General features: G+C 43.3%; 1 protein-coding gene across 1 annotated transcript in view; it reads left to right on the top strand.

Moving 5' to 3' along the window:
• Window positions 1-5,113: 5,113 nt before the first annotated feature.
• The window catches only part of LOC138799759 (FRAS1-related extracellular matrix protein 1-like), a 141,380-nt gene continuing 134,722 nt past the window's right edge, over window positions 5,114-11,771 (top strand). The window contains exon 1 of the mRNA XM_069981330.1: window positions 5,114-5,364. The gene's annotated coding sequence lies outside the window, so the exon portion shown is untranslated. The remainder of the gene's footprint in view (window positions 5,365-11,771) is intronic.

Here is an 11,771-nt window from a genome sequence, read left to right as displayed (position 1 = left end):
AAGTGGAGAAGGGGTTCAACAAGTGGTGGACAGTAGTTTTTCAGAAAGTGAGACACCTAGTGGACAAGACTTTAGTGATTTTTTTTTTCTTCGGTAAAAATAATTTCTGGCTCATAAAAGGATTTACAAACATGTTACAGACCACATAGGCTAAAACATTGAGGGAAGTTGCTTGAAGAGACATATATATATTTATATATTTATTTATTTATTTATATTTGTTGCACCAAAGAAGGCTATATTATCTATATGACATGACAATACTAATATACTATTTGTTTATACATTATATAGACTATTAGGTCATATAATCACAGACAAAAGTAATAAATATTAATCTACCATAAAAAACAACAAACACATCCTAAGTCTTTATTAATAGTTGATACATCTCATATTTCGTCCTTGGGTGGGATGTGTTTTTCTTCTGATCTCTGCAGCACAAATCTCAGGATCTCACATAGATAAAAGGAGAAAAACAAAAACAAACAAAATCCACAGTCTTCAACATAAAGAACACAGATCCAACATAGGGCGAGTAACCTGCGGGAGTCTCTTCTTGTTGTTCCTTGTAAATGTATCCTTGAACATTAGTCCTGTACAATTAGTGACATCTCAGCTGTAAAAGAAACACTAAAAAAATTTCCGACGATAATTGTCCTGGACTGTAATAAGCTCGAGGTCCTGGGTGGGAATTTGGCCTCCAGCGTTATATTCTCCTACAGGATCAAAACCACTAAAAACCATGAAGTCTCGCAGCTTTTCCTGCAGACGGCGGAACATGAAATACCCAACACAAAAATGCTTCTGAGCACTGAGCTGAGTCACAGCTCCTCCATACCCCGAGCCCAGGCTTCCTGATAGCAGGTAACATTGTAGACGCCCAGTTGCATTCCTCTCCTCACCCGTCGGTGTCATTGATCACCGCCGCCTCTTACATTTTTAATACTCATAAAAAATTAAACAAAAGAATTTTTGTGGCACAAACATGAACAATGTCCATTTGTGTCCTTTAAGTTGAAACTTTAAATCTTATCACAAAAAGTTTGTATAAAAAATGTATATGTTAATATTAAAGTAAAATAAAACTTTCAAAAGATTTTTCTAAACTTGCTTGGATTTGTTAGATAAGTCCTTCAGAGTGGTGACCGGGGGATTTTATTGATCTCACTGCTGATTGAGTGCCCCCACCATGGTGCACAGTTCATTTCAGGGTGCGGGACAAAAGTTGGGCTGTTTGTCAGTACCTACACTTGGATTTCCTTTCCCTTACTTGTCTGGCCAATTTTAGAACAACACCTACTACTGGCAGAAACCTGGAAGTCCCGGGCTCCCTGTACTGCCACTTGGCACTTCCGTTCTGTTTAATGTAGAGCCTAACGATTAGCTTTGCCCCATTACACAGAATTCAGACCTGACCAGAAGAGGTCAGAGCACGGACCAGAGCAGGAACCACCCTAGAACTACAACCACCATCATGTCCTGCTGGAAGTTCATGATGGGAGTTGCAGTTTTACAGCCTGTGGCTCCCCAGGTTGGTAATGTTGGTTTCAGCATGACAGTACAAGGCCTCCCTTTATATTGTGCATCCCACTTGAATCCGCTTCTGGCTTCTGCAGTGTCCGTTCCTCCCCCCCCCCCCCCCCAAAAAAAAAAACAAAAAACAAAAAAAACACAGTTTTTTTTATTATATTCCCCCCCATCCCCTGCCTGCACTGAATATTTTTTACTTCCCGGCTTCTCCTTTAATAGGGATAGAGAAGATAGAGATAGAGAAGAAAGGCTCCATAAAGTGGCTATGATGTGCTAGAAACGGTGTACACTAGAATAATGTTTCAGCGCGCGTTATTGCAATAACGGACATTGGAACATGCTTAACCATGGCTATTGTTTGGCACTCCAAACAACAGTTGTTATTTTAAGAATCAAATAATGGCAGTTCCAAAATTACAGTTACAGAGCACGAACGATATGCTACAGATCGGAATTCGGAACTCCCAGCATCAAGCTCAGAAAGTTTAAATCTTTGCGCTACTGTACTGACACAGCCGGCTTTGTCAGTACAGTCGCATGAAGATTTAAGCTATGTTCACACAACGTAAAACTACGGCCGTAGTTCTCGCCGCAGAACTACGGCCATAGTTTTGCGGTGTGTGACACAGCTTTGTGTTCAATGGGATCCCGGCCGGAGCGTACACACATTGTATACGCTCTAGCCGGGATATGTGCGGCCCCGCAAATAACTGACAGGTCAGTTTTCTGCGGCCGGAATTCAGTGAATTCCGGCCGCAGAAAGCCCTGTCAGTTCACACAGTGAAGCGAGCGGCTCCGGCCGCTCGCTTTACTGTGTGCTATGGTAAACTCTGATGCGGGTGCATGCTGATTCGCCCGCATCAGAGCTCTGTGGCCAGAAAGATCATCTGGCCGGTACTTAAGTACCGGCCGAGATGATCCGTCCAGAGACTGGCCGTTCCGTGACCCGGCCGGGGTCACGGAACAGCCGGTCTCATTTGTAATGTGAACATAGCCTTAAACTGTTTCGGAGCTCCTAGCATCATCGCGGATGATGATGTCAGGAGTTCCAAAGTTCCGTTTCGTGGCACATTGTCCGTAATTGCGGACTGTGCAAAGAATGTGAGAATGAGAATGTTAGAATTAATTTAATGATCTACTGTCTGAATTGCTTTTTGGTGTCTTGTCCAGGATTTTCTTGTGGATTTTAGTGTGGATAATGCAAAATAATATAAAAAAAGCGAATGTATTTAGAAATTTATGACATTTATGTGTGAATTTATTGCAAATTTTAGCTCCCCCTTCGAATTCAACGGTCAGTATTTGAAATAAATTGAGGTGGAAAAAAAAGTGCAGTTTTTGCAAAACAGGTTATAAATAATGAGCATGTTTGTTAATTTTTACACCTGTACTCAATTACAGCTGTTTTTTCTCTGCAGCACAGGTGTCAAACTCAGGCTCTCCAGCTAAAGCTTTGTTTGTCCAGGCATGATGGGAGTTGTAGTTTTGTAACAGCTGGAGGGCCGGAGTTTGACAACCCTGCTCTATCTACAGCATGGGTCTCAAACTCAATTTACCCGGGGGGCGCTGGAGGTAGAGTCTGGGTGAGGCTGGGCCGCATCAGGTTTTCCACAAGAAGGGGACTGGGGGGTGACACAGGGGACTAAGGGGAGCTGGGGGTGACATAGGGGACTGGGGGGAGGAGAGGGTGACACAGGGGACTGGGGGGAGCAGGGGGGGTGACACAGGGGACTGGGGGGAGCAGGGGGTGACACAGGGGACTGGGGGTGACAGAGGGGACTGGGGGTCTCTGAGAGGGGACTGGGGGTGACACAGGGGACTGGGGGGAGCAGGGGGTGACAGAGGGGAGCTGGAAGGGTTTCACAGGGGACTGGGAGGAGCAGGGGTGACACAGGGGACTGGGGGGAGCTGGGGGGTGACACAGGGGACTGGGGGTGACAAAGGGGACTGGGGGTCTCTGAGAGGGGACTGGGGGTGACAAAGGGGACTGGGGGTCTCTGAGAGGGGACTGGGGGGAGCAGGGGGTGACACAGGGGACTGGGGGGAGCAGGGGGTTACACAGGGAACTGGGGGTCTCTGAGAGGGGACTGGGGGTGACACAGGGGACTGGGGGGGGCTGGGGGTCACTGAGAGGGGACTGGGGGCCACACACCCCTCCTCTCACCCCCGGCACCGGTGCTCTCCTCTCAGCCGCACATGCAGCTCCTCGATCTTGGGACTGCAGGATGAGGTGATCGCATCGCTGCAAGTCCTAGGGCTGTAAAGCAGGATCGGGGGTCTGCACTGCATCCCCCGATCCTGCTGAACAGCCCCAGGACTTGCAGCGATGCGATCACCTTGCAGTCCCCGCGGCCTCCTCCTCCAGAGACCGGGGAGCTGCATGTGCGCCAGGGACGCCAGGGGGCGGCGGCTCTGCTAGGCGGCTGTAGGCCCCTGCACCGCACCGCCGCCGCACACCTCCCCTCCCACCACAGTTGGCCCACGGGCCGCGAGATTGAGACCCCTGATCTACAGTGTGTACACTAATGGTCAATTCCCCATAAACTTCAATAGTGCACATTATTAGGCTATGTTCACACAACATAAGTTTCGTAGTAATCATGGCCGTTGTTGAAAATCGGCAACACCGGTCGTGATTACTACGGAACTTACATTGTGCTGCAGACTGAGGGAATCACGGCCGGAGTGTATGCACATAGGGGGAGATTTATCAAACATGGTGTAAAGTGAAACTGGCTCAGTTGCCCCTAGCAACCAATCAGATTGCACCTTTCATTCCTCCCAGACTCTTTGGAATCTGATTGGTTGCTAGGGGCAACTGAGCCAGTTTACACCATGTTTGATAAATCTCCCTCATAATATACACTCCGGCAGGGACCACTATCGGCGCTGCAAAAAACTGACATGTCAGTTTTCTGCGGACGATATTCATTGAATAGCAACCGCAGAGAACCTGTCAGTGCAGACAATGGAGTGAGCGGCTCCGGCCGCACGCTGCATTCTGTGGAGCACTGAAGATGATCTTCTCTGACACCGGCCATTCTGTAACCCGACCAGGTCACGGAACGGCCGGTGTATACTATGTGGGAACATGTCCTTACATTGCAAATACAGCCATATTTTTATATTATTTCACTGTGTGTGAATATAGCCTTAACATCCGCTACACTGATCAAATTCTTTCAATTATAGGGAATTTTCAGATTTTTTTTTATTCCCTGCAAAACAATAGTTGCATTCTCAAAAACGTTGCTTTTATATGTCACTTTTATAGAAAGTGGGCGGTGCTTAGAAAGACACGGCGCTTATCAGGAGCATATCCGCCATGTATAGTAGTAACCTAAAAAGTGAAATTGCAATAATTCCCTCCAATAATCCAGAATATTTGATAATCCGGCACCATCAGATCCCATATAACTAGATTAAAGGAATTTTTTTCTATTAAACAGCAAGTACTATTAACTGTGTATTTAACATCTGCTAGCCGGCGTTTCCACCATTTGTAGGATCTCCGTCTGACTAACCACATAGATAATTCTTGACGACAGAGTTTGTAAACTTAATAGTGAGTTTCCTGATTTTCTCACTTGGTGTCGGCCTGAGGAGCGAGCGTTCCCTATCTGATGCATCAGTAACATCTGTGACTCCGGGGCAGGGGATGGATACTTGGAGGGTGACTCTCATTTCCTTCTTTGTTTTGGGATCTTTGTCTGTGAAGTTGTGGAACCGACAATTACAGGGAATTTACTGTGTGGAGTGAGCGGAGGAGACGGCGGTGGTGGAGAGTCTTGGAAGCAGTCCTGCCGCACATAAGTGAAGCCTGCTCCTCAGGTACGTCCTTGCTGCTGTTTTCCTGCTTTGGCTGAACTTCTGCTTTTCGCTGGTAAATGGAGAAGAAATGCGGCTCCTGGCAGGAGGCCGGATATTGGGATTTCTGGAATTTATTTTTTTTCCATTGGCAGGAGAAAGAGAAATATTTTCAAAGCTGAGTTGTAGTATCTGCAACTTACAGCACTGCCAGGGTCACTGTTCTGCATATTCTCAATGATGATAACCGTATATGACGGTGTAATAGTGTGATAGTACATATGGCGGTGTAATAGTATAATAGTACATATGGCGTTGTAATAGTGTGATAGTAAATGACAATGTAATAGTGTGATAGTATATATAATGGTGTAATAGTATGATAGTACATATGGCGGTGTAATAGTGTAATAGTACATATAGCGGTGTAATAGTATATATAACGGTGTAATAGTGTGATAGTATATATAACGGTGTGATAGTACATATGGCGGTGTAATAAAGTGATAGTATATATAATGGTGTAATAGTGTGGTAGTATATATGACGGTGTAATAGGTTGATAGTACATATGGCGGTGTAATAGTGTGATAGTATATATGACGGTGTAATAGTGTGATAGTATAAATAACGGTGTAATAGTGTGATAGTATATATTACGGTGTAAGGCTATGTTCACAGTGTGTAAAATAACGGACGTTATTTTGAGGCCAAAACAACAGCCGTAGAATTACTATCGTACGGGCTAGTCGTGAAACTACGGCGGTTGTTTAATTTTGATTCCTAGCATGATTATAGACGGGATGAAACAGGTCATTTACTTTAAATACTGCACCCAGCCCGAGAAACCAAATCAAGTTTAATTTGGCAGATATAAGTTTTACGTTCGCGGCCGCATTGAAATCCATGGCCGTTGTTGCAGTATTACAGGCCGGAAATAATTGACATGTTCATTTTTCACGGGGCCGTATAAACAACGGCCGTTATCTGATACGTAGTGTGAATTCAACGGCCGTAGTTACATTCCATTGCAGTCATTATAGGGAACCTCAAAACTACGGCCGTATTTTGCGGCACGGACAACGGCTGTTATTTTACGTAGTGTGAACATAGCCTAATAGTGTAATAGTACATATGGCGCTAAATAAGTGTGATAGTATATTTGGTGGTATAAAAGTGTTATAGTATATATGGCGGTGTAATAGTGTGATAGTATACAGTATATGACGGTGTAATAGGTTGATAATACATATGACGGTGTAATAGTGCAATAGTGTGATAATATATAAGACGGTGTAATAGTGTGATAGTACAGTATGTATGACAGTGTAATAGTGTGATAGTACATATGGCGGTGTAATAGTGTGATAGTATATATGACGGTGTGATAGTATACAGTATATAGCAGTATTACTGCTCTGAGTTGTATTGCAGCCACGTAAGTTTATTTACCTCCATAAGCACTCAGTTTCATATCACATAATGCACTCCTGTAGCTCTGTAATGTAGGTCATATTTGGGCACCACATGGCAGCACTATATGGCAGTTTATGCATATACAACTGTAAAAATGTATGGGCCAATTATGGACCAGGAATGTTGCTTAAAACTATGCTTTGGCCAATAGTCGGCCTGTTTAAAAGTAATAGTGATCAACGAAGGAGTGTGAAAACTAAATGGCGGCACTATATTGCAGTTATGTATATACAAGTGTAAAAATGCATTTACACTCTAATTCTGCACTGACTTGGACGGGTTATATGGATGTAAAAAAAAGGATGTATTAAACCCATGTGAAAGCAGCCCAAGATCTCTACGTATGCAAGGGTATGCCAAGCCTCCAGTCACACAGCCAACGCCACATAGCCACCTAAGAGCCATGTTCATACATTGCATTTTATTACGTTGATGAAATTTCATCCCCTTCATTCAGAACCTTTAAATCCTTACTAATAATTAAAAAAAAAAAATGCAAACTTAAAAAATAAAAATGAATATAAATTGAAATAATAAATAAATAAAATAAATAAATAAAAATTCTAAACAAACAATAATTAGTATGGAGCGTGTAAATAAATATCATCCTCTCCTCCATTCTCCATGTAAATGTTTCTTGTCTTTTACTCAGATGAGATCAGTCTCTGCCGGGGAGAGCGCGCCGCTTCCTGTTGCGCCTATTGATATTATGATGGATAAAGACGTTCTTCTTTGCCAACGTTATAGACTAAGCGCCGTCTAAGCAAATTACTGGCACGCGGGCAGACGGATCTGAAATCTGCTGCTTTAATATTGAGATTCACTTTTTGGCAGGTGGAGCGCGGCTGTTTTCTATAACAAATGCCCGCCACTTACTTTGATGCCAGTATTGATAATCTGAATAATCCATTCACTTACAGCTCTGATTGAAGAGGCAGCGTCTACCCTCGCTATCGGGTTTCAGAGCAGACACACCTGCATGCTCCAGGCTGTCAGGTGCTGAAGAATTCCAGGCATTGTGCGGTCATGCAGCCTTATCTGTGGAATCCTGCGCCCACCATACCTCAGCTCTCCTGCACAAGAGAGACTCCTCTTTTCTATCTGCCAACTACACCAACCAGCACTTCATATTCCTCCAACATCCCCCCAATCCTGTACTGCTAATAATAAAACTACACAGATGTCTGGTATCCGCTACACTGGTATAAAAATAACTTCACTAAATGGAGTCTCAAAAAGGAGCAAAATCCGACAGAGCAAGTACATTCTCACATGTTCTTGTTCTAATAATCCCAATCAGAAGTATTATAGTAGTTATATTCTTGTATATAGGAGCAGTATTATAGTAGTTATATTCTTGTATATAGGAGCAGTATTATAGTAGTTATATTATTGTACATAGGAGCAGTATTATAGTAGTTATATTCTTGTATATAGGAGCAGTATTATAGTAGTTATATTCTTGTATATAGGGGGCAGTATTATAGTAGTTATATAAGCACAAGCCATTGAGATAGACAGTAGAAACCAGCGGCACTCACCGGGTTAATGCAGTAATCGTGGTTTATTTACAAGATGTCCTCATGCAGGCAACTTCAGGGCAGGGAGAGACAGGTCCAAGGGTGCTGTGCACCGTGGCTACAGCCGTTTTGCGGGCTAACTTTCCCGCTTCATCGGGCCAGATGAAGCGGGAAAGTTAGCCCGCGAAACGCCTGTAGCCACGGTGCACAGCACCCTTGGACCTGTCTCTCCCTGCCCTGAAGTTGCCTGCATGAGGACATCTTGTAAATAAACCACGATTACTGCATTAACCCGGTGAGTGCCGCTGGTTTCTACTTTCTATCTCAATGGCTTGTGCTTATTGAATGATCTGTTTTTCCATTCATGCTGAGCATCACTGGGATGCAGACACTGTACTGAGATTACTCAGTAAACAGAGATCACAACGCTCGCTATCACGTAAGGTCACTTAACCTGGACATACAAATAATCTCAGAATACCACGGTTTGCTGATAGTGCCAGCACATCTACTTGCTTGTGTTTATAGTAGTTATATTCTTGTATATAGGGGGCAGTATTATAGTAGTTATATTCTTGTATATAGGAGCAGTGTTATAGTAGTTATATTCTTGTATATAGGGGGCAGTATTATAGTAGTTATATTCTTGTATATAGGGGGCAGTATTATAGTAGTTATATTCTTGTATATAGGAGCAGTGTTATAGTAGTTATATTCTTGTATATAGGGGGCAGTATTATAGTAGTTATATTCTTGTATATAGGAGCTGTGTTATAGTAGTTATATTCTTGTATATAGGAGCAGTGTTATAGTAGTTATGGTTCAGGGAAGAAAAAGAGCGCTGCACCTCACACCTATGGCTGATACTAGTGCCTCTCTGCTGCATAAAAAACATCAGAATTTTGTGTATGAATTGATTAAGCCACACTGCCCCATGTACCGCTTGCAGGTATCTGATACACATGGGTCCCTACACTGTGCCGGTCAGTGACCACCACCCCTGCAGACGTGCATGGGCAGGGAAGGGGGGCCATGGAATGGCCCTGCAACCCCCATGCCACAGGACCAGACCCAAAATGCCCCCCCAAAAGAACTTCCAGCCAGCACAGCCGGCGGAGGAAGCTGCCCCCAAACAGCACAAGTCTGCATAAGGTATTGCGCTCACCATTGCTACTGCAGATAGAATGGGACAAACAGGAGGGATAAAAGCACATGCACTCAGGTGTCTCCTGCTAATTGCGGTCATGTGGGTCTTCCAGGAGGAGTGCAAAACCCAGAGAAAAGAGAGAAACAAAATACGGTTCAGGGTATTATAGTAGTTATACTCTTCTACATAGGAGACAGTATTATAGTAGTTATATTCTTTTATATAGGAGCAGTATTATAGTAGTTATATTCTTGTATATAGGAGGCGGTATTATATTATATTTTTGTACTTAGGAGCAGTTTTATAGTAGTTATATTCTTGTATATAGGGGCAGTATTATAGTAGTTATATCCTTGTGTATATAGGAGCAGCATTATAGTAGTTATATTCTTGTATATATGAGCAGTATTATAGTAGTTATATTCTTGTGTATAGGAGGCTGTATTATAGTAGTTATATTCTTGTATATAGGAGCAGTATTATAGTAGTTATATTCTTGTGTATAGGAGGCAGTATTATAGTAGTTATAGGTGGGGTAAGTAGTAGAGACCCGCACCACACCAAAATATTCACTAAACGCAGTATATGGATCCTCTACTAAGACTAAGTCTAGGATACGGCTGCTGACCAGGGTGTGCAAACAACGGAGTGAAGGATCATCAGCAAACATGAGAAGAGACGAGAAGTAGCACTCACCCTTGCAGTTCAGCTGAGCGGCTTTCTTGTATAGACAGCGGAGAGGGAGAGCGTACTGAGTAGTTATGGTAGTTATAGTTGTTATATTCTTGTACATAGGAGCAGTATTATAGTAGTTATAGTCTTGTATATAGGAGCAGTATTATAGTAGTTATATCCTTGTACATAGGGGGCAGTATTATAGTAGTTATATTCTTGTACATAGGAGCAGTATTATAGTAGGTATATTCTTGTATATAGCGGGCAGTATTATAGTGATTATATTCTTGTATATAGGAGCAGTATTATAGTAGTTATATTCTTGTATGTAGGGAGCAGTATTATAGTAGTTATATTCTTGTATATAGGGGGCAGTATTATAGTAGTTATATTCTTGTATATAGGAGCAGTATTATAGTAGTTATATTCTTGTACATAGGAGCAGTATTATAGTAGTTATATTCTTGTATATAGGAGCAGTATTAGGCAATGTTCACAATACGTAAAAGTACATTGGCAACAACGGCCGTACTTTGTGCAGAAGGGAACATAGCCTATTGTTCTATAGGATCCTGGTCGGAGTGTATACACATAGTATACGCTCCGGCCGGGATCCTGTGCAGCGCAGAAAGAACTGACATGTTAGTTTTCTGCGTCCGCAATTCAGTAAATTGCGGCCGTAGGAAACCCTCTCAGTTCACACAATGAAGTGAGCGGCTCCGGCCGCTTGCTTCATTGTGCCCTATGGGGAGTTCTGCTAATGTGGGCGCTCGCTGATGCGCCCGCATCAGAACACTACAGCCATAAAGATCATCCGGCTGGTACTGCAGTACCGGCTGGGATGATCTGTGCAGAGACCGGCCGTTCTGTGACCCGGCCGGGGTGACAGAACGGCCGGTCGTTCACGTTGTGTGAACATAGCTTTATAGTAGTTATATTCTTGTATATAGGAGCAGTATTATAGTAGTTACTGTTTATTCTTGTATATAGGAGCAGTATTATAGTAGTTACTGTATATTCTTGTATATAGGGGCAGTATTATAGTAGTTCTATTCTTATATAGAGAAGCAGTATTATAGTAGTTATACACTTGTATATAGTTATATCTTATTTTTATATTATCTTATATTATATCTTATTTTTGATGCTTTGGTGATTAAACAACACTTTTATCTGTACTGCAGACTGAGGGGGACATTTATTAAGTCCGGCGTTTTTTACGCCGGACTTATAAATGTCCCCGCATCTCCGGCGCTACGGGGATTTATGTAGAGGCGGACTGCCTCTACATAAATCCCGTGCGCGTCGGTGCGTACAGCCGAAAACCTACGCCAGATGAGGACTGGAGTAGGTTTTCGGCGTATCTTTTGGCGGAACGGATGGTGAATCGCGCGGACTCTGAGTCCGCGCCCTCCGTTCCGCCCCCTTCACACCCCCTCCCGCCCCCTGGTGTACTCGGCGGAAAGTGCAGATTTGCGAATATTTTATTCGCAAATCGGCCATTTGCGAATAAAAAAATACGCAAATCAGCACTTTCCGCTGAAAATCATCTGTACGCCGGATGATACATGTCGCCCTGAGTGTTTATTTGTGTTTGCACGCATAACAAAACA

The sequence above is a fragment of the Dendropsophus ebraccatus genome, chromosome 8 (genome assembly GCF_027789765.1).
Source record: "Dendropsophus ebraccatus isolate aDenEbr1 chromosome 8, aDenEbr1.pat, whole genome shotgun sequence".
Lineage (NCBI taxonomy): Eukaryota > Metazoa > Chordata > Amphibia > Anura > Hylidae > Dendropsophus > Dendropsophus ebraccatus.
The sequence above is the reverse complement of the archived record's forward strand: the minus strand, read 5'-3'. Positions and strand labels throughout refer to the sequence as shown.